This window comes from Mercenaria mercenaria, chromosome 17, assembly GCF_021730395.1.
Source record: "Mercenaria mercenaria strain notata chromosome 17, MADL_Memer_1, whole genome shotgun sequence".
Classification (NCBI taxonomy): domain Eukaryota; kingdom Metazoa; phylum Mollusca; class Bivalvia; order Venerida; family Veneridae; genus Mercenaria; species Mercenaria mercenaria.
Window position 1 is genome coordinate 70,325,857 of NC_069377.1, and position 24,745 is coordinate 70,350,601.

At 35.8% G+C, this 24,745-nt stretch overlaps 1 protein-coding gene across 2 annotated transcripts in view; it reads right to left on the minus strand.

The window, feature by feature from the left end:
- The window catches only part of LOC123537398 (uncharacterized), an 84,209-nt gene that overhangs the window by 45,287 nt on the left and 14,177 nt on the right, over window positions 1–24,745 (minus strand). The window contains exon 1 of one of the 2 annotated variants that reach the window (XM_053528563.1): window positions 7,743–7,893. The exons of the other annotated variant lie outside the window; for it this stretch is intronic. The gene's annotated coding sequence lies outside the window, so the exon portion shown is untranslated. Of the gene's footprint in view, window positions 1–7,742; window positions 7,894–24,745 lie in introns of those variants that run through there. 2 annotated transcript variants of the gene reach the window in all.

Sequence of the window (24,745 nt, forward strand, 5' to 3'; positions counted from 1 at the left end):
TGTGTTGTCCTGGCGCTCACGCCAACACAATAACAAGATTTTGAAAGTTGTGTGTGTTGTTTTGGTATGCGCGCCAAAGAGACAAAATGAAACTGATATAGATACATAGAACGCGACAGAAGACGCAAGATATTACGTTTTCTACAGTTTTTACAATGTTTTACTTGCTGACCTACATTTTGATCCCAGCTGACCTAGTTTAGATTTTTTTTCATGTCGGACGACGACGACGATAGAATACGGGTACATTGCGATCAGACTAGCTCATCTTTTCAACTTTGTCGCAGATGCGCAACTTAAAATATTGAAGAACATTTCAGGAAAGTGTTATGGCGCTAGATCAAATACTTTTTGCGATATGTATAACAAAACATTTCTCTGGCGAACAGACGGACGGACAGACAGATCCAAATCTTATCCTGTGCGGTTACATAATAAGCCAGACCTTACAATCATTAAAAGAATGTTTTCCTACCACACATAAATTAAAATAATCATGTTGAGACGGTCCCCTTGAAAAATCGATCATCTTAGGTGTTCACAGTCCACGTAGACTTAATTCGCAAATGTCTAATAAGGCACAGCTGTTGGTGAGAAAGTGCTTTCTTTGCAGTGAAGAGAGAACGTCACCCAGTTGCTCAAAGTTACTTATCAATTACTTATCAAAGTTTAAAGCTAGATGGAAAAAATGATAACATTTTTCAAAGAAAAATTCAAGAAAGAAATTGGAAAAACATGCCAGTAATATTCTTAAGGAAACATGAGGAATGGCAAATAACGTCACGGTGTAATTGGCTCTCCAGAGGCATATCTAGCGAATTACTACCTTCGTACCTGTAAGAAATGTCAAAGGTTTAAAAATATAACAATTTTGGTTACAAAAAATTATTGTAAATAAGTCGATTGTCAGCAGTTTTGCAAAAGTTTGATAGAATGGGTATTATGTTACTTTTCTTATTTCTATTACTTTTAAACGGACAGCTGTAAGTACTCGAAAACCGTCAATTTCTGTAATAATGCCCCTGAAGCGAAACCAAAGTGTGGGGAACACCTTAAAATCAGGGCTAAGCCTAATTTTCGGAAAAAAGTATCAATTTTGCATTAAATGTGAAAATGACATACCATGATTTTCTTAGAATTGTGTTCGTAATAAAATTCAGATAAGAAAATACCAGTTTTACCTGGGTTGAAGCAATTTTCACGAAATGTGAGTTTTTCTTTAAAGGTTAGAATGTACTGAATGTCTCCGCTACATATTCAATTTAAAATGACAATGCATAGCGTACTGAATGTCTCCGCTACATATTCAATTTAAAATGACAATGCATAGCGTACGGAATGTCTCTGCTACATATTCAATTTAAAATGACAATGCATAGCGTACAGAATGTCTCCGCTACATATTCAATTTAAAATGACAATGCATAGCATATTCTTGTCAGCATTTCCAGCCTTTCACTTCTTGCGAGATAGTCCTTGTCTTGAAGGTCTGTCTATAGACAATCAATAAATAACAAAAAATATTGGGTATTCCACCATGGTCACGTGACTGAGATACATGATAAAAACGATAATATTGCGTAGGAAGACATCAGCAGGTACATACATTCACTTTCATTCTACCCAGCAGGTCCTACACAAACTTGAAACAATATAACGTTACGTAGCTTTAATAGACTACTTTCGGTGTGACCACAGAGGCATAATCAGCGAATTACTACGGTAACCTTCGTTCATTATTTGAATACTTTCTAAAGAATCTCCACTTTCTTTAGGGTAGTGAATAGTTTCGTTGTAACAAAGTCGTCAAGCTCGATTTGACGCTTTGCCTAATTTCATATCATGAACGTTTTATTGGCTATCATCTGCATGTTTTTAAAAGTATTTTTCAATTTTTACAAATGAATACGTGCATACTAGCAGTGAATACCATTGTCACGGTCCAGTGGTTTTTGCCATAAGCATTGTATGAGAAAATTGCAATGAAATTGTCAACTAAAAAAGTTTCAGATCAGTCTACTTATGTCTACATTGACATTTTATCCATTTTTATATCAATTCCAGTTGGCATGGCTACAACCTTGCTGCATTTTTACAAAATTAGTCAATGTGTACATGTTTTACATGCAGAATTGTCAATAAAGTTCGACACTCTCCAGTATTGCAAGAAACACCAATTGCAAACAAATATATGTATCGTGTCGGCATTTAAAAGACAAATATTTGTACAAAATAGTTTTAGAATTAAACAGAAAATTAAAAAAGTTTATGACAAGTACAATGAAAACCCCCACTGGTATAGTTTCATGAAAATCGGCCTATATTTTGTTAATTACTTCATACAGCGATGGGTTCTACATCAGAATTGTAATATTATGATATAATACGCAAGAATCATACAAAACAAAAACTCTTCTTAAAATGCAGTTTAAGGAGCTTGATACTGTACTTAAGTATAAATATGTTAAAAATTCCGCCTGGTATGTTACTTCCAATTTTATGCGATATCTTTATATCCCTTCAGGTTATTGTCAATTATGTTGCTGCTGTTGTTACTGTTGATATTGTAATAATGATACATAATATAAACTTACAAAATTTCATTCATTGTACCCATCGTTTCAATATTCATTTTTTCTGCTTCGTACATTTGTTTTCTACGACTTATTCAAGCTAGCTTCCTTTATTTGATACGTTTAACAAATAACCTTATTAGTCCCTTACCGGCTTAACCTGAAAGAGAGAGTGGCGCGACTGTATGATTGACATTCATCCGTCGTTCTGTCCGTCCGTACGTCAGAACAATCCGGATAACGTGATAACTTTGAAACAGTTGAAACTTGATCCGGCGGTAGGGGATCACATTGGATTATGCAATAGGAATAATATATAATCTATGAATATATACGTGTATACCAAATGCCATTGCAAAAGACAAATAAAAAATAGAGCCCAACGATATACAATAGCACCCGTCATTGTGTCAGAAACAAACACCTGTTCTGTTTGATACAATCAAAATGAAAATCGTAGCGTTCAACGTTTAAACTAGTACGATAATAACCACTTTTAATAAAACGTTTTTTAATTTTGCCATACCCAACGACCAAGTATCTACAGTATCAGCAATATAAAAGCTTAGCTCCATATTTTGATAAAAAATTCAAACAGCACCATATCATCGAAGAAAGGGTTGTTTTACGTGAACATTAAACAGCTTACGAAACATATATATTACTATATAAAACAATTGTCAATTTACTGATATATACTTTGAATTCCTAAAAAGACTGCATAAAGGAGCCACACCTTCGGAGTTTTCAACACTTTTGAAAACACACCGATTTCGAAATAACTGCATATGATGTATAACTTGGTGGAAATAGTTTGCAACAATTGTTTATTTTTATTCGTTACAAACGGCATTCCTTTTTAAAGGGGGACATTTTTTTGAGAATATTAATAATATTTAAGTATCCACTCGTTCGGGACAATAAGGTAGAACATGCAATGGGTAGGTAGATTGTTGGTATTACCAAATATTTCTGTGTTTTGATGCCTTAATATGGTATAACGACGCTATAAGACTAATAAAGTTATATCAAACCAAAACAGATTCTTTAAAAAATGGTCATGTTTTATTATACATATCCGACTGCATCCAATCATGCCATTCAAAAGTACAGGTGTAAGAAAAGTACACGTGTCAATGCCCTAAGTAATTTAACATTCTTTGATAAAAGCTTCCAGAACACAAAGTTTGCTGACAATAGTTGCACCCAAACTAAAGATAGTGAGCATAAACCATTTTTCTGCTTTTAGTAACAATGACCCAAAATACAATCCAAAAGTTCCTATATTTAAAGTTATAAACTTAACTTAGCTTTTTGATGATTAAAGTGAAAAAAATCAATTTAAACTATGACCCTATTTTTTTTATCATTTTTAGTTACCCAATGGCATTAAAATTACCTTTTAATCATAAAAAATGGGACCTAAGAGAGATCTGAACTGACACCATTTCATTCCACAGCACAAATAATCTATTTTTAATTTCAAATATGACCCTATTTTTCTATTTTTAGTTGCACTGACATTGACATTGACCCTGATCCAAGTGATCCCAAATACATTTCCAACCTTTGTGTCTGATAAAAGCTATCTACACACCACACACCCTGGTATCGGCGCTCCCAAGTACAGGTGGCACTCGCACATACAGCGCTCGATAAGCGATTTTGATGGAGCGTTGGTGTAAATATTTCTTATTGTATCTCCGGTAATGTAAAACTTTTTGTAAAATGAAAGATATCTGCGCCCTGATGAATAATTGATGACTATGTTCTGTGAGTGTCACAACATTTCATCTTGAAATAAACAAAATACGGCGAGTTAAACGAGAACGTTTGACTCAAAAATGTCAAATGTAAAAGAAAAAACACGTAAAATTCTCAGTAAATACTCCAAACGATACAGTATCGTATAGTCATGTCTTCCTACAATAACCAGTTCAAATTCCAAGCCTTAATTTGTTATATTTAAAGAATGACTCGGTGAGGGGTTTCAAAAAGGCACTCACATGGCACAGGTGTGTATTATTTTGGCGCTCAACATACAGCTAGAGAAAAGTCTTCAGAAATGTGGAGAAATCGTCAGTAATTTGGTTTTAGTATATTTAGGAGGCCAAAATACTCAACGAAAATCTAAATTTTTTTATGTGTCTCAATTGCCTATCATTTAAACAATTTTCTACCAAAATTGGAACGATACAGAGAAGATTAGCATGTAAAATTGCAACGATTTTGTTCAGTCGTCAATGTATAACTTTTTAAAATACAACAAGACTTGAAAAATGCCAGTCTGAGTAATTGCCCTTGGGTATATCTGACTATAGGATATTTTTGTTGAATGAAGAGTCTGTTACATGTAGCAGGATGTGGTTAAAACTATTATATTTTTTTATATAAAAATGAATACTACCAGTAACAGAAATGCGTAACCCTGAGTATGTTTGTACATGTAGACTATTAAAGCGATTTTTGTTTTATTCCAATGTTTACAAGTGTTCCGATACAGTGATCATTTCTCAATGGAGAATCGCAGACCAAAAGTTTAGATTAAATATGTAAATCGTCGGGGGAGCCGAGCGAAAACTGACTGATAAGCGGGCGCCGAGCAAGAAGTTGAGGTTTGAAAGGCATAATGGTGGGGTCGCCGAATGAAACGACGATAATTAGCCTTCTTAATTATCGGCACAGCCCCCGGCCACCCAGCCGCTTTACATCTCAGTCCCCTCACCCCCCTTCTAATAATCGCTAATAATCGTGTTTTCGCTCCGCGTCGCCACATATTATCGCATTTTTGTTCGCTAACCACTCCGCGTTTAACTTTTTTAATTCTCGTGTTCTCGCTCGACGGGGTCGCGGGACGCATTGACGAAATGGTATAAATCAGCCACCGTAAAAATCTTCTTTTTCTCTGTTATGAGTGTTTACTGAATCTTATATCTAATAAAACAATAAACTGTTTATAAAAGAGAGTTAAGAGGAACAACACATCAAACACCGGGTATGGTTAACTAATTTAATAAGATCTACCGGTTTCGGTCATATAATGACCTTCATCAGAATAAAATACAAAGAAATTTCTACACTGAAGTATATAAAATGTGAACGACTTTGATGAAAAAATGTTACTATAAATAGAGATTGGTTCTGGCAACAGTCCAAAAATTGTTGGCATCAGTCCAAATGTAAAATATAAAATATTGTTCGTAAGAAGTTCAACATTTATTATACATTAAATGTAGACGTATGGTAAATTGTTAAAATTAGAATAAAAAAAAATATAGAAAACTTGTCAGTCGTTATAAATGAGTTTTACTAAGTCTATAATCAAACACTTATTCCCCCCGCACCCCCCACCCCACACACACACAAAAATAGCGCATGCAAAAACTTGCTAAAGTGAAAACATTATATGCTAAATCAAGGACTTTAACTGCTTATACTGTTCAGGTATTTATCAGATATTTAAATCTAGCTACAGAAAGTTAGATGTTGCTTAACGTTACAGAATGATTGGCATTTATGCAGTGTGGTGAACTTTAATCTCTTTCTTGCAACACCGCCCCGTAGTCTTGTTGTTAAGATTTCAGTATCGACATGGCTCTATATATATATTTCGTACGGATGCTCATAACATTATACTGTTACTCAAAAACGTTGAGACTGACCTGAAATATTGTTTAACCAAACGCATACGCACGCACAAACGCACGCAGGCACACACATATCTTCTTGCAAGCATTACCGTCCACTGATCCTTCTGAGTCATATGAATGTTTCGAAGCACGTTTTTCATTTTTCAACGAAATCCCAGGACATATTAAATTTTAGCATTGATCAGTTTTCAAGAACCTGTTTAATAAAAAATAATGTTAAAATATTGTCACCGTAAGTTTAAACATAAAAAGATCGACTTCTAGGAGTCAGTGTTTTAACGGTATAAAGATTTATGATCATACAAGCACCACACTGAGAGTAAACAACAACAAGGTCTACATTTCTGAAGACTTTTCTCTAGCTCTACTTCTTGAGCGTCAAAAAATACACACCTGTGCCATGTGAGTGCCGTTTTGAAACCCCTCACCGAGTCATTCTTTAATTATAACAAATTAAGGCTTGGAATTTGAACTGGTTATTGTAGGAAGACATGACTATACGATACTGTATCAAAAATGAATACATTTGGAGTATTTACTGAGTATTTTACGTGTTTTTTTTGACATTTGACATTTTTGAGTCAAACGTTCACGTTTAACTCGCCGTATTTTGTTTATTTCAAGATGAAATGTTGTGACACTCACAGAACATAGTCATCAATTATTCATCAGGGCGCAGATATCTTTCATTTTACAAAAAGTTTTGAATTACCGGAGATACAGTAAGAAATATTTACACCACCGCTCCTCTAAAATCGCTTATCGAGCGCTGTATGTGCGAGTGCTATCTGTACTAAGGAGCGTCGGTACCAGGGTGTGCACCAACTACACTGATAATAAGTGTACCCAAACTAAAGGTATTGAATGGAAGCCATTTTTTTTTTTAGTAACCGTGACTCCAAATTTAATTTGAATCGGTCACTCCTAACTGAAGTTATTGAGCGGAAACCAAAAGTTGACGCCGCCCGCCCACCCAGACAACATCATTCGGCGATCTAATAACCAGATTTTTTTTTTGAAAACCTGGTTAAAATATATCCAATAAGATGCTACTTCTAAATCTAAAGAAGGGGTGTTTACAATATTAAGAATTTATTTAATTAAATGATCTCTCTCATCATAAATTCTTGTATTGATAAAAGAACTGTATATCCAAAAAGATGTTGTAGTATACGCAATGCTAGCGTTATAAAAACTAAATACACGGCATCTGTATATTTATTTTATTTTGCTTGTTCTTTTTCACAATTAAGAATGACTGCAATACCCAGAATTGCTTGCGAATTATTATAACACATGTCTGTTAATGGCACAAATACGCAAAATACCCAGAAAGGGTAATCTATCTACTGGTATCTACCTGCATATCAAACTTTCAAAAATATGTATGTTCCTGCCAGTCATTACATATTGCCAGTAGGAACTGGTTTTGTATTTAATTGGAGCAGCTTCTCTTGTAAATTTATTTTCTTAATATACAAAAAAAAAACATAGAAGAAAATAATAAAGAATTACTTACCACAAACAGCGCAAATCCACCACCAAAATATGATAAATATGTATTGCTTGTCTTCTATGTCAAGGTGAATCACCTTACGTGTACATAAATAACTTGCGCAATACTAAATATAGATATTCGGTGTAATTTGATACTGAACGTGATATCTTCCCAAAATAATAGACCAAAATTCAGTCGAATATTATGCAACAAACATCCCTGTGCCCGATACAGATACAATCTATAAGAGGATCATTCGGAAACATAGAGTCGGTTGGTGAGTTAGTACTGAACATTATAGAGGTATCTTTCTCTTTAATGAACAACAAAATGTAATATCCAACCTTTCACAACTTGTTTTTACTGATAACGCGTACTTTTATTGGGAAAGAAATAAAAGGTCTCGTTACCAGAAGTCCATTCTCTCTTTACATAATATATATAATCCAGCACGTTGCAATAAAATGCGAAATAATTTGTAAAAAACTCTATATCATTTTAGATGTCAGTATAGGACAAATGGCCTTGAACTCAATATCTGCCCCTACTGATATGTGGGTCTGAACACCGAGCCGTAAAGTCACGCCTTCGACGGATAAAATCCCGTCGGTCATTTCATATTGGGCATAAAATAGATAAAAGGAACGAAAAAAAAAGAAGCTTTTTGATCGTGAGAGGTAATGAAATGTGCAACAAGCCCCGGCTGAAGACATATTTTATACTATATAAATACTTGAATGGGCTCCATTTTCCATATAATAGGACCAGGAAATATAACAACATTAGAAGATATATGACAGCGGCCACATTACACTTAAGATCGTTGTTTGCTAGATGATAAAGTATATAAGAGGTATGTAAAAGAAATTGAGATGTTCCTATTGTAAATCATAATCAAACATTAAAGTTTCATAAATCAACAGTGGCTTCAACTGATCCGGACTAGAGCAATTTCATACACATGGTGAATTTATAAAACACTAAGGTAAGTGTCCAATTACGACAAGGCGCCTAGCTATACAATCGGACCGGCATATTATACTATCATACAGCGACACTAATAGGTGTTTTTAAGTCCACTTAACAGTGCAAAAACTTGTCACGGTGAGATATCATTAATGAAAAGTCGGTCGAATAGAAAACGCTTAATACACGTGTACTTAACGGATGGAAAAGACCGATAGTGTTATTAAGTACGTACTGCATATCGTTGTCTATTTATTAGCAACGCAGTTTTGTACTATTATGATACTTTTGCGGATATATATGAGCCGTGCCACGAGAAAACCAACATAGTGGGTTTGCGACCAGCATGGATCCAGACCAGCCTGCGCATCCGCGCAGTCTGGTCAGGATCCATGCTGTTCGCTTTTAAAGCCTATTGGAATTGGAGAAACTGTTAGCGAACAGCATGGATCCTGACCAGACTGCGCGGATGCGCAGGCTTGTCTGGATCCATGCTGGTCGCACACCCACTATGTTGGTTTTCTCATGGCGCGGCTCATATATATCATGAAACTTTATTTAACTGAATAAATTACATTTAAAAAATATTTGACATACTTGAGATGATATGTTGTTGCCGAAATATGCAGCCATAGTTAACTATGAAAATTCTGAATCGTACGATTTATTTAGTTACATACAAAGAAAATATGTGCAGAGTTTCAGCTCTGTAAATATTCAAATAACGGAGAAATCGGTCATAAATGAGCTTCGATGGTGTACTGTGTATTGAAAATATACGTACTGTGTATTGACCTGTATCACATTTTACTGTACTGTGTAATGTTGACATTATCACTGAATTTTATAGAATAAATCTTACAAAATGTGCATTATCATTTCCTTTTCAAAGTACAAAACAGTAATGTCTTTAGCCCTGAAGATAGATGATGTTTTTATATTGATATTTATAGCGTTTACTTCGTTGTACTTTATGTAATAAGCTCTAAATCGTAACCAACAGTCACAATAGTGCAACAGTGGGCAATAATTTATGTTATGCTTACCAGTTGTAAATGTATATTCTATTCTTATGCTATGTGCTGTTGAGCATTGTTATATTGTGATCTTTTTGCAAATTCAACTTATTTATGTGTGTGTATAGCTCGACGAACGAGTTTAAGGCCATTGCATGTCATTTGAACACCACCCAAATGATGAAAATAATATAGTACGCTAACGACCAAAACCGCAAACAAGTAAATTACAAGATAACACCAGAAATATGCAGAGAAAAAATGCAGAAAACATACTGTAGATTCAGAAAATATTAAAAGACATGTTTCAAAAAGGAATCCACTTACACAAGGGCACAATTTCCGACAGAGTGAACAATCTTCAAAAAGGTTGTAAAGACAAATTTGATTTGGGCAAATTGTGATGAGCCTGTTCATGGACGGCAGTGGAAATTCATGCTACCTACCGCGCCCTCTAGCAAAACTGAACATTTACACATGCTACCAGTACCAGAATGAAATTTAGAGACACCCGTAGATGTACATGGAACCTTCAATGAAACACAGAGTGCTATTCCATGGAATGCCGGGGTTTTAGAAGGGTATACATAGTTATACAGTCTTTGAAAGAATGTGCCAAATAGATGGGTGAATCAGTTTGTTTGCCAAAGAAAGTTTTCTTTAAATGATGTAGATTTCTGTATTTCTTGACGTCGCAAGATGTTTTCCATCGACAACTTGGTTAATATGAGGTATAGTAGAGAATGCAAGTTGTTTTGAACAAAAGGCTTAAAACTCTTCCGAGGATTTTACAATTAAACAAATACTTGCATAACAGAGCCCGCCCGCTTAGCTCAGTAGGGAGAGCGTCGGTCTACAGATCGCGGGGTCGCGAGTTCGATCCCCGGACGGGGCGTATGTTCTCCGTGACGATTTGATAAAAGACTGAAATCATTCGTCCTCAACCTCTGATAATTCATGTGGGGAAGTTGGCAGTTACTTGCGGAGAACAGGTTAGTGCTGGTATAGAATCCAGGAACACTGGTTAGATTAACTGCCCGCCGTTACATGACTGAAATACTGTTGTAAAACGGCGTTAAACCCAAAACAAACAAACTTGCATAACAGAGACCAAGTTTCTGACGCTAAATTAAGAGGAAAGTAAAAAGCCAGACAGACGAAGACTTATTTACATTAGAAGAAGCAGCTTGTTATTGCATAAATGTGATGAGAGTACATTACTCCCATATAAATAACTGGGCATTTATACTGAAATAGGTTCTGTTGTGACAGATTTATTTTAATAAACATTATTTAGACAAGCAATATTTTAAAAGCTATGTATGACTTTGATAAAAGAACAAATTTTAATATTCATGTTCATTAAAATATTTATTAAACAAACTTGAAACGTGAACACAAATTCATAAAATAATAAAGATCATAAACACTTTACATTCAACAGTATGAATTGACACGTGTATAAATTCGGAATGATCTTCAAGTCAGTTTTTGGTCGTTTCGATAATTGATACAGTTATTGTAATGTTGGCCTTGACAAGACATATACTATTTTTACCAACATGGAAGTTGGCACATAAAAGTAATAACGAACTATGTGCATAGAAATGGCATATCTTGTAAATGAAGTGTGCAAAATATATTTCAAGCGTAACACATGGCACTGTTTCCTCCTACTTTTAAAACAAATTACTCAATGCTATGACACCGCATGAAGCAAGTGGTGAACTGATTACCTTTCAGAACAATATATGTAAAGCAATAAAATAGCTTTGACTATATTATTTGTAAGAAATTTTCAAGTGAAACTAGAAGTTCGAAGGTTCTATGTCAAATGAGTCTAAGGCTATTGTGGAGAAACCACTTTAAAAAGTTCAAAGCCCCTACGACCTTGACCTTTGAATTATTGACACCAAAATCAATAGGGGCCATTTATTGACCAAGGTTTAATTATATCTCTTCGAAGTTTAAAGGCAACAGAATTACATATTTTCATGTTTGCTCTTCTTATAAGGGGAGACCTTTTCCAGTCTCATCGTCATCATATCCTGGGTTACATTATTAAAGAACTTCACAGGTGCACTTGTGGCTGGCAATGGCTAGTCTTTAGACAGTTTCTCGGATTGACTACTGGCATGCCGCTGTAATTGTAAGTTGTAATTTTAGTGTTCAAACTGCTGCTTGTTATTTTCGCTGTGAAGTCTAATGCCATCTGCAAACAGAAAAAGACATTCTATCATTTGGGCCAGTGTCATTACATGCCTTGTCTATTTAATGGCCATTAATACTGAAAATATGCACGATTTTCAATATCAATACTCAGTACACGAAACTGCAATACACAGTTCAAATATTACTTTGAAAGCTCAATACACAGTACACCATCGACGCTCATTTATGACCGATTTCTCCGTCATTTGAACATTTACAAAGCTGAAATTTCGCATATTATTTCTTTGTATGTAACTAAATAAATTGTTCGGTTCAGATTTTTCCCCACAATGCAAATAGCTGATTGTATCAGGAGAAATGTGTTCACGGCATGCATTTGTCAAATGAAAAAGTTGTCATTTTATCACAAATTTAGCGGTTCTACATAAGACTGACTCATTTTACGCTTGTGAGAGCAAGTACACGGTATCTGGTTATTAAAAGGAATGCTCTTTTCTTCTATAGCAGTAATACAATAGTAAATCGGGGGTTTACTTACCTTGCTGACGAAAAATAGTCACATTTTCGGAAAATACCTTATCACTAAATGGCAATATCCGTGTACGCATCCTCACCGTGATATTTTTTTCACCTTTAAATAATTAAATATCGTATGTATTTGTTAGGTTGGCGTGGCCCTTATAGACAGGGACTCTCACCCTGTATTCATGAATCTTGCAACATCAAGCCGTAATAATAAAATGAATGAACTGGCACGCAGAAAAGTGCCATTCAAATATTCCAAATTTAAATGTAAAAACACAAAGTCACCGCATCCGAATGTTCAAATGAAGTAAGTATAATAGTTTAGCACTACCACTCTAAAGCATCAAGTACCACCACAATCTGATAATGTTATAATACAAAATTAATTCAGAATTAACAGTTCTATCAATTCAGTATTCACTAAAATATTCAAGAATTTTAAAGGTGGCAGTTTACAGACAGCGATCTGCATACATTTTAAGGTATTGAAATTAATATTTAAAGTAGCAGTCCTAAGGTAGTGAGTTTTATATATATATTTTTAAGGTATTAATTTAATAGGAAACGAAAATAAAGTAAAATAAGGTGTCATGCATCCTTAGCCAGCACTACAGACACTATCATTCGGTTCAGCCTGTGCTGGAAAAAAAAAACAAGAATATATGACATTATACATTCTTTGTGAAAATGTAGTGGTGCCTTAAAGGCAAAGAAAATCTCCTATATAAGTGCCCCCCCCCCCCCCCCCAAATACCAGACTTTTTAATCCCCAATATACAAGATCCTGTCTGGTCCACTCTGATAAGGGTCCATAAAACCCCCGTAGACTTGACATGTAGCCTAATTATTGTCAGAGAATCATAAATTTTATTGCCTACAGATAAATTGGTTATTTCCTGTGTTTTGCATTTTATTGATTGAAGTGCTGTTTTTTTTGTTGTTTTTTTTCAGAATGTACACAAAATCATTTTAATTGAAAATATACTAATTTTGATCGCTCAGTCATGTTTAATAATTTCCTGGCCAATTAAATTTATAACTCTTATAGCAAAGCAATTCTCACTCCTCAACAATAAAATAATTATTTAAAACTTAATATTTATTTAAAGAGAAATTACAAGTTTGTTTATTCAATGATTATGATGTTTTTATCAAAAGTAACAAAATAAAACCAGAAAAAAGATAATTGCTGGATTTTATTAGCAATTATTTAAAGAAGCGTTCAGTTGCATTTTTAATAGATAAAAAAGGAATATGGACAGAAGGATTTTATATATTAAAATGCATAATTCCCCTTGTGTTGTCTAAATAATGTTTTACTCAGCTGAAACGCTCGGCACTCTAATGCCACACATTCAAAATGCAATCAGCACAACAGACAACACTGACTAAGGAGAAGACACAAACAAAGGATAATGGAATATTTTAATAAAGTAAAGATTCTATCTATATTGTTTAGTTTCTTTTTATGAAGACTGTGCTTTTCTTTAATTTAAGTTCCCATTTGTATGGGCAATAAAAGTTGAAATTATTATCTATATTTTTTTAGTTTCTCTTGAAAATAAAACAGGGGGAGTGTTGGTCTATAAAATTTAGTTTCTTCTAAGTGCAGACTGTGCAGTTCTTTAATTTTAGTTTCTGCTTGAATGGTTAGCAACAGTTGAATTTGCTCCTCATATATTGTTTAGTTTCTCGTGAAATTAAACAGGGGGAGTGTTGTTTTATAAAATTTAGTTTATCTTAGTGCAGACTGTGCTATTATTTAATTTTAGTTTCCAGTTTTATGGGTAATAACAGCTGAAATTACTATCTATATTTTTTAGTTTCTATTGAAAATAAAACAGGGGGGGGGGGGGGGGGGGGGGGGGGAGTGTTGTTGATTAAACCGATTAAACCGTAACGTATAACACAATAAACAAATAATAGTCCATCCATCTTTTAAAATATTTTAGCCACGTGTACAGACACTATGAAAACTTAAATACCTATTGTAACTGTGGGAAACTTACCAGGAGGAATCAGTCTGTACTTTATGCTGTTCGGGACAATAGCCAAATAATATTGACTAGCAACACCAGCAATGTCTTTTCGTGCTGCCCGCGCCAAGGAAAATCACTCTTGCTGTGTTCCGTGTTCAGGCTAATGCCCCGTAGGCCGTACCAGACCGTACGCGAGCACTACACTCCTCCCTGTCCTATTGAAAGGAGGTAGTCCTACACCATGGAAGTAGACCATGGTGTCTTAGACCATGGAAGTATACCATGGTCCTTTAGACCATGGAAGTATACCATGGTCTCTTGCTCATAAATATGAGATGTTCCTGGGTTTAACCAGTACTAGTATTGTGTCACTTCAGCCACAATACCACCGCTACCGGCGACCATGGATCTAAGCATCCATAGTGCACCAGGATCAGCCCCTATGGCCTAAACAGACTCAGTTCTTCTATAGATAGTTAATGCTATCATAAGAACAGTTCGTACTCCAAGAATGGTCAGCAGCCGAACTCTTACTAATAAACAACCTTTAGTCAAACAGACGGCTGACCCCAACCTCACACAGCTGCCTCTACCTGAGCTTTGCCTAACAGTGGGGGCCTAGGTAACCTTACTGCTAGTCCAAGCAGAGCTCAAGTCTCCTCTGTGACAGGGCCTTGCGGTGCCTGCCCTATCCTAGTAAAACTGTGTGAGGCCATATGTTCCTCGTCAAGGGTCTCTAGGACGAGGCTTCACCTGACTAATCTGTTTCTTAGTCCGATGTCCCAAAGAAGTTAAGCCATGACTAAGTTCAATAGCTTCCTCCTTCAGACTTTTCAGCATACCAAGATGAATGTCATCTTGACCTTAGTCACACTAACATAAACACAATCTAACAGAAGAAATTGTTCCCTGTTTTACCGATTTGACTCAGCTACTGGACTGGCACGAAACAGATCGGACCATGCCGGATCTGTCCTTTCTCATTACCAATCCAAAACAAACAGCAATTTCTCATCCTGTTTCAACACTTCACTCAGCTCCACCACTAAGAACCACCAACTACACAGTCCAACTTTATCCCTCAGAGCTCCTTGATCCGGTACCGAGATGGAATTCTGAAGGCTAGACCCCAGACCCTTTGTAGAGTCAGAGGTACCTGTCGCACCCTTAAGCACGGCAAGTCTTTTGTTTGTCCTTTCCGGGGATAGGACCTCAGACTGTGAACTTGGCTGTCCTACAGTAGGCACTGAACTGACTGTCCAGACGTGACTGTTTTACCGATTACCGAGGCCCTAAACAGCCTCAGTCACAACCCTCCTTGTGGTCACCATGTTCATGTTTACAACAGCATGTTTAAACATATCTACCACAAAGAAGCTTACTACCTCACAGTAGTCTAAATCCATACCAGCATCTGGTAGACTACTTTTCTCAGAAGGGTCATCCCGCATCTGAGACTACTATTGTAAGGATTGGCTTGCCACTCTTACCCTCGGTGTCATCTGTGGCTCCATCGTGATACCCGTAGACAGTCGTACCCATGCCCTTGTTGGTTTCAGGTTCTCCGGATGCTCTGTGATGTAAACTCCAGGTAACCCCTTTACCAACGACACTGCGTCGTCTACATCAAGATACCCGTAGACAGTCGTACCATGCCCTTGTTGGTCCTAGGTCCATCAAACGCTCTATGATGGAAGCTTCGGTGTACCCTATGACCAACGGCACTGCGTCGTCTACAAGGTTTAAGGACCCCAACTTTCGTTGTCTTTCTTAACAGTAATTACACCTGCAACAAGGTAACTGCTCCAGTCGTGTCCCAGCATGATACTCATTGCAATGCCTCCAACCGGCATTCAAGACATTGCCTTAGCTTTATCATGCTCACGACCTATCCCGTGCTGCAGCACAATATTCAACCGAGACAGCTCCTCCGACCACCGTCTCACCAGTTAACCCTGAGGCTCTTGGAACCCGATGAATCACCTTAAACTTGAGTGGTCATTCCGTACAATACAGTTTACCAAATAAGAACATAACTACCATAACTACCATATGCAATGACCTTCTCCTTGCCGACCTGGACCTACGGTACCCATGCACTGATCTATTTATTCCATGCATTGGTGTAAAGCATAAACTCATCCATCCCCATCAGCAAGGCTAACCCAGGCGGTTGCATCAGAGCCTCTTATCAAAACTTCAAAAGCTCTGATCCACTCTCCCCGCCACACAAACCGAAGTTTGCCTGTCAAAGCATAAAACAGATTTTGCTTTTATAAAGCCTCTATGGTAGTTCACCAGATTCACCTCTACTGGATCTGACTGTCATAACTTCTTCAAATTTAAGCTCTAATTGCTTAAGTGCCTCCATGACAGTCCTATTATCTGGTGCCCCTTGTGTGCTACCGGCCATTTCTCCCACTGCAAAAATACGTTCCTCCTCTTCGCACAATTCCTCCTCTTCGAACGGCTTAGGTTGGTGCTTTGACATACCAAATATAGCCATGTGTGCCTGTTGGTATTTACGGACTACCTGCTTGGCCTGTTGGATACTCATAGGATCAAGCATAAACACATGATGGCCTGCATCCTTATCTAACAGGCCCTGACAGAAACGACTTATGACTTGATTAGTCATAAATGAATCTGGCAGGCCTCTGAACGCTCTTTCTGCAAGTGTCATAAGCCGATCTGCAAAATCATCTAACGACTCGCCCTCTTCCTGGCAAGCCTGTTGAAATTGCAATTGAGCCGCAGCTGGCAACTCGTGCTCACCAAACCGCGCCTCAAGCTTACTATGTAAACCCTGGTAAGAGTTCACCTCACCACTATCATGTATCAGTACATAATAGTCCATAGCTTTGCCAGTAAGACACCAGCACAAGCCCTCAAATTTCTCAGCATCTGACCATCCGCATGTCTCAGCATATCTGGAAAGCTTTAAATCAAAAGCTTCCCAGCTGCCCTTACCATCAAATGCCAAATGCTTTTGCAAAGAACTTAATTTCTTTGCCAGCTGACTATAGTCGGCTCCCACTCCCCCATCTGATGATGGTCTACTTGCATTGGCATTACCATCATCACCAAAAGGAGTGCTACCTTCACCAAGGTTGAAATTCAGTTTCGTTTCTGGTAACGATACCTTATTCCTGTCCGATGCTGGTGTCCTAAGGAATTCAGCTGGAGTTTTCAATAATGGCCTGTGCATACCAGAAGATACAGCATGCATTCTGGGTCTAGGGGTGATCAAGTCCCCAGGCCTAGCTAGAGTATTTCCGGTCTTAACATGTGACCAGGCACAGGGCTTTTTTCTAGCCTCAGGCTCCTTATCACTGTCCTGAAGTGGCCATAGTTTATTCTGGGTAAAATCAATTCGACCCAGCTCAGACTCTGTAAATTTCTTACGACACAGCATGGACAAGACTTCCGGGGTTATGTTCCCCGTTGCCTCACGCACCAACAAAATTGCACTGGCAATTTTTGTATTAATTCCAGGTATCATTCTCAATTGCTCAAGGGTAGCAAAATTAATTGAAACCACTTGTGCACTAATACCAAATGTAATTGACTTACCTTCTGGACTCTTTTGTTGTGACATCTTTGATAAAAATCAAAATAACAACAACAAAGTCAAAAATAAATTTAATTATTTCAATTCCAGAATGATTCAAAAAAATTCTTTTAAGGATCCTAAAGCTTCAACAAAGGTAAACTACAATGCCAACTATAGGATTTCCGATGGTGTAAGTCCCAACAAACTGTCTGGAAATGTCGAATAATTTTTCAATTATTCAACCTATAACACTTAAATAAGTGTTTTAGACCAAGAACGTAATCGACTAAATTCAATTACGTCTCACCCGGTCCCTTTTCCAACACAAGTCACAACCGTTTTTAGACTGGCAAGTTGGCCAAGCCTAAAACTAGACGTTCGGTAGCGATTTATTGGTCGGCGAAATATGGGCTAAAAATGAACCGCTGCCACCAATATTGTAACTGTGGGAAATTTACCAGGAGGAATCAGTCTGTACTTTATGCTGTTCGGGACAATAGCCAAATAATATTGACTAGCAACACCAGCAATGTCTTTTCGTGCTGCCCGCGCCAAGGGAAATCACTCTTGCTGTGTTCCGTGTTCAGGCTAATGCCCCGTAGGCCGTACCAGACCGTACGCGAGCACTACATACCAGTCTTATGTATTAGAACACATATCCGAGAAACGAATGTAACCATATAGCCTGTGGATTATTCTTGATTTTCACAATATTTACATAAACATTTCATCCCAGTCCTAATCAAATAGCTAATAAATGAAATGGCACATACCTCTGAACAGGTTCAATGACATTTTTACTTCTAAATTTCTATATCATCACATACAGTCCATTTCTATAATGTATCCTTTCTTGGCGGATTATATCCGAACATGACTACACTACGGCGCAGTGTTCACAGAGGCAGCATGCACATTTCACAGTCTAAATAGATATTTCTAAAGAAAATTTGACTATAATAATTAGAGCAAATAGCAATGAAATCATAATAAAACCATTCAATTCATACTACTTTACATAAACTTGATAATTTCTTTCGTCTGCTTCGTACACCGGAAGGCACGGAGTGTAGCTTTCCTGCCGTACCACAACCGTATTTCAGTATGAGTAAACTGTATACTGACCAAAGGGTCTATATGAAAATTTTACAAAATACCATTAGGAATTGACAATTATGATAAGAAAACCGACTGATGTAAAAAGTAATAATGTCTGTATTAGAAAATTTAGCTATACAAGTAGTATTTAAGACGAAACTGGATACTGGATCAGGTACTATAACTGCCCATTTTCACCTATCACAGACTATCGAATTGTGACGATAATCAATGCATTCTGGTACAAAAATAATAAAGAATTAAGGAGAATAGTGATTATAAAATTACACCATAGTCACAAGAATATGCAACTATTTAATTAATAAATTGTAAAATAACCATATTCGGATATAGTGATTGTACCTACATTATTGCCACTAGAGACTGTATAGTTACAGAAACATGCCTATCATATGACACTTACTACCTGAACAAAAAATGGAAAATAAACAGGCATGGGGAATGGTTAATGTAAAAAACATAACTAGTGGAACATAAAAGAAGAGGCCAAAACTGAGCATTCACGAAATAATCAAGAATTACTATACCAGTGATTTAATATCAAATCTCAGGTAGAAAGGTTTATACATATGTTAGTTGTTAATACAGGTCCGCTCCCTCAGCGAAAAACATTTTATTTTGTTATCACCAAGAGATTACGCGGGGCTTTTACTACATTATATGTATTTGTTAGGTTGGCGTTACAGCGAAAGTTTGCACTATGTTATTTGAATATCCTTTCATGCACATAAATGTTACAGACCAGACAAGAAAAATGAAAAACAAATCTTTGAGCTTTGATTCAGCAGTCTAAGTCATACATTTGACATTTCGTCTTACAAACGGCTATTTGAATATCCATATTTGTGTCTAAAAATACAAAACAAAACAGGAGAAATAGAGTTAAGTCTTTGACCTCTATGAGTGACCTTGACCTTTGAGCTAGGGTAGTAGGTCTTACACCCAAATCATCATCTAGTATCTAGAATGTTTGTGCCAAGTTATATGAATATTCATCAATTTATACAAAAGTTAAAGACATAATTTTATTTCATTCTAAGAGTCATCATGACCTTTAAGCTCGGTGCTTCCGAGGGATCTACTTTCCAGATTTTATTTTAGAGTTTGTGTCTTTCACACAACGCATTGTCTAGTTATGTTTAATGTTTGTGCCTAGGTACTTGAATATCCATCCATTCTTATGAAAAATAATAGACAGCATACAATTCATTATGTTTAATATTTACCTCTAAGTGTGAAGTAATCACACATAATTACTAAATCTCAGATAACAGCAGTGCATCGTCAGTAAAAAATTAAACATTGTCAGTAAAAATTTCATATCAGGTTTTTGGCTTCACTAATGACACCACAGTAATGGATGACGTGGCATCAGAAAGTATATTTATGTGTATAATTTTAAAATTTACCCAGTCAAACGAGAAAAATATGTATAATTTTATTAATAAAATGAATATGCTTAAAATTTACATAGAAACATATGTATTAATTAATATCGCACCGCTGATTGTGGCGCAAAATCTCCACCGCAGAACTCGTGAATGTTTCTGGAAACAAGTAATTAGTATCCGATATCTAGTGCAGCGTTGGCCTCAGTATTGTCATATGCATTGAAGATGGCACTATTTGCCGCATTGCGACCAGCACATAGTTGCACTCATTTTGTGACTTTTTATTTTAAGGTTACCTTATTGCAACTGTGATGGCTCAATGAATCTGAGCTCATTTGTTGTTGTTATATTTCATTCTGACTGATCATTAAACACTGTGTCTAATTTCCATTTAGATCTGTCAAAATTAGGCAGAAATAAAACAATAAAACCAGGTGTGGGGTTAGAAATGGCGTTGAAAGTAATAATTATCTTTACATCGTATTTCATTTCTCCTGCACTGTGACGTATTTTTGGGTTTATTTATCAAATGTGACATGAGCAAAAACGATTTTGTATTTGTGTTTTATGAATGTAACTGGTTTATTTTGTTAAATATGCTACTTTAAACCACTGACCGAAAAGGGTTATATTAAAATTCTTAGGATTTTATTCTGTGCAATTCAAGTACCCACTTCGAAGTCTCAGCATCAAAAATAATTTGTCAAACGCTGCATAAATAGGAATGAGTTAAGGATTGTATAGATGATAGTCTTTGTATTGTTTTCTTTTTAACATATTCTTAAAACCTTAAACACAGATAAGGGTCATCTGGCAGTATATATCATTTGGAATTACTACAAAATTTCATACTGGTAGTTCGAAGTCATGAGCACAATTGCAAAGTAGTATTTATTCTCATTATAATATTAAAACAAACTACTCGAAATCACACTGCATGGATATAATCTATTTTTCTTTCTTTATTCTTTTTTTATAATGGTGTCAGCTTTACATTTTATTTTTCACTTTTATATGCTTTTGTTTTCTTCATCTTTTAACATGCAAAGATGATACACTTTTTTGGCCTATAATATAAATTTATAAGCAAAACTGGGCGGGAAATAATTGGAAATGTTTTGTATATCTTTTTTTTTGTTTGTTTGATGGGTCTGCAGAATCGATCAAAGAACACGTGTAATATGTATGCATGTCTTAAAAGAGAGAATAGAAAAAAAAATTAAAGAAATAGTTCTTTGATCGCAAACATTTACTTGTTAAATACGTTAAATAACGCAATGTATGCTCTTATTAAAAAAAAAAAACGATCACACGTATGTCTTTTTATACTGTAAATGGAGGTGCTTCTCTTTTCACATGATAATATAACAATTAAATCAACATGTTTGTTATTCTTGTGTAGCTAAGTTGTGTATGGGCTGGTGGCCTACATTTCGCAAATAAACTTGTAAACTTGAAACAAAAAGAACCTTAAATGAACCACAACGATAAATGTAGGCCTACTACCTACGTCACTCTAAATTAATGTGCCTGTCACAGTCTAAAGAACTCACGCTAAAATAAATGTCATATTTAGGTATTATCTTCCAAAAAATAGTATATCTAAAGTCTACCAACACATGTAAGTATATCAGACTGCAACAAACAGTTCTGCTGAAACACCAACGAAGGACGAATACGTTATGTTAAGGCCTATACTGTACAGAAAGTACATGTTGCTTTCCTGTTCCACTAACGTATGAACACCAACAAAGTTTACATTCAGTGCGTACAAACCAAACTTTCCCAACACCATGTAATAATCCGGGAGACTACACTAGATGACATTTTTATGAATGTTAAACGGTCAAAGGCATATACTTTTATTTGAAGATTAGTAAACGGTGAAGCTGTCTCTTTTTTGAAAATGTTACAGATTTATTTAGGTCGATTCATTTAATCCGAGCACGTTGAATCTATTCATAATATTATCAGGTTACTAACCTTAAAACAACAGGTGTATACCTTCTTACTTACTATCCTTATTTATAGATTGAGGCACTAGTTTATTGAGAATAATGCCATAAAACTTTAACCTGAAAGCAATCTCGACGACGACAGCAATATATACCGGGTACGACCAGTCATTGATGTTTTGCATAGACTGTAGAATCGGCTAGATCGAGTCTCATCACTAGGGGTAATTTAATGCAACACTCTTCTGACTTAAGTGAAATTCTCTGTTATACGGACAGTCAATGGACTCTATGATTACAAAAAGAACTAGAAAATATAACAAGGACTGTATGAAACACCATATCAAAGTATCAGTGTAACTCCATCTTTAGAAAATAGTACAGTGGAACATTCTCCATTTCTGGTGTAGTAAAACACTTCTTGATGTCATTCTGATTGTTTTTTAACTCGTACAATTAGTCTAATGTACACTCCTTTGTGTATACTGAGATACCAGTTAACATAAAAAACTTAACCAAATATTCTAAATCGTAAAAGGGGTATAACTTTGTAAAATTGCAAAACAGAATTATGGAACTTGATCTCAGCGAACACGTGTGTGAAGTTTCATTCTGTTCCCATTTGCTGATACTTAGATTCTAGATTACATACCAAACATATCTCGAGAAAGGGACATAATTTTGTAAAAATGTTAAATAACTTTGCATAACTTTATAAAAAGCAAAACAGAATTATAAGACCTGTTCACTGCATGTAAGATCAGCACAGTGGGCAAGTGTGTGAGATTTCGATCTATTACAAGTGGTTATCGGGATACAGCCTATATTAAACTTTATCCAAATTGGGATTCGGGCGCGAGGCCGACTTGGACGCAGACGCGAACGCTTAGCCGACGAATGCACAAGTGAATAGCTCTACCTATTATTCGAATAGTTGAGCTAATGGCCATTCATATTTATTTACCCTTTAAATGATTATGTCTTGCTAGTCTTGTAAGTGTGTACATGTGAATTCGACCTTTGATTTAGACACTTGCACTTGACACAAGTTATTTGAATATCCATCTATGTGTATAAAAAAACAACAAAGTTATAGACCGAACAAGAAAAATGGAGTACAATCTTTGACTTCTAAGTGTAATCTTGACATGTGAGCTTGGGTTGTAGACCTTACACTCAACATATCACTTCGTAATGGTGAATGTTTGTGTCAATTTATATGAATATTCATCAATTCATACAAAAAAATAATTAAAGACATAAAACCTTTTACTTCCAAAGGTAACGACTTTTGAGCTCGGAGTTTTGGTCTTGCACACAACGTTTTAAATGTCTGAGTCTATAGTTACTTGAATATCCATCCATTCGTACAAAAGTTATAGACTGGCCACGACTTATGATGTAAATATTTTTACTTCTATGTGTAATGTTTTACTACTAAATGTGAGCTTGACCTTTTAAGAGGTATGGGTCTTGAATGACACACACACACACACACACACACACACACACGCACGCGGACGAACACACGGACATGAGTAACACTATATGCCCCCATTTTCAAAGACGGTTGCATAAACATAATCAACTTCTAACGTTTAAACAGTCTTTTATGTCATTCTTTCACATGATATAAGTAATCATCAGCACTATTAGGTAAAATTGTATACCATTTCTCCTGCATTTTTTGGCATATTTTCTGGTTTGTTTACAAATTTCGAGTATGAAATGTGACAAGCGCAATACTGTAACTATGTTTTTGAAGTTAAATAGAGAATATTAGGTTACTGTCTTATAAATTTAAATCTATTAAGCGAGTCGGAGAAAATATAAAAGTCGAGGCTCTGCCGAGACTTTTATTTTTTCGTAGACGAACTTAATAAATTTAAATTTATAAGACAGTAACCTAATGTTCTATTTATCCTACCTTCTGATCTAAAATCATTCTTTAATTAAAATTCAAAATTTACCACCAACTAGATCGGAGTCTGTCTTGCACAGAAATTAATACGCCCCACCATTACAGAAACATGTCTTCAAAATAAAAATATAATAAAATAAGAACCGAAAAACAAAGGCTAACCTTGTTCTGCTTTGTGTCTGACTTCTCTGTTCTGCTGAACATTAAAGAATAATTTTAATTTGCTGCCAAGTGAAGTTTTGTCCGAAGTTCAGTTGAATGTCGGATTGCCCATCCTCACCAAGAAAACGATTGACGAGACTTATATACACGCCATATCGCTGCTTGACAAAACAAATAGGCAAACCGTTTCCTCGATGATTTTATTCAATAACACTCCATTACAGATGCAATATATTCCTAGATTGACGTGTAGAAAGCTAAAATT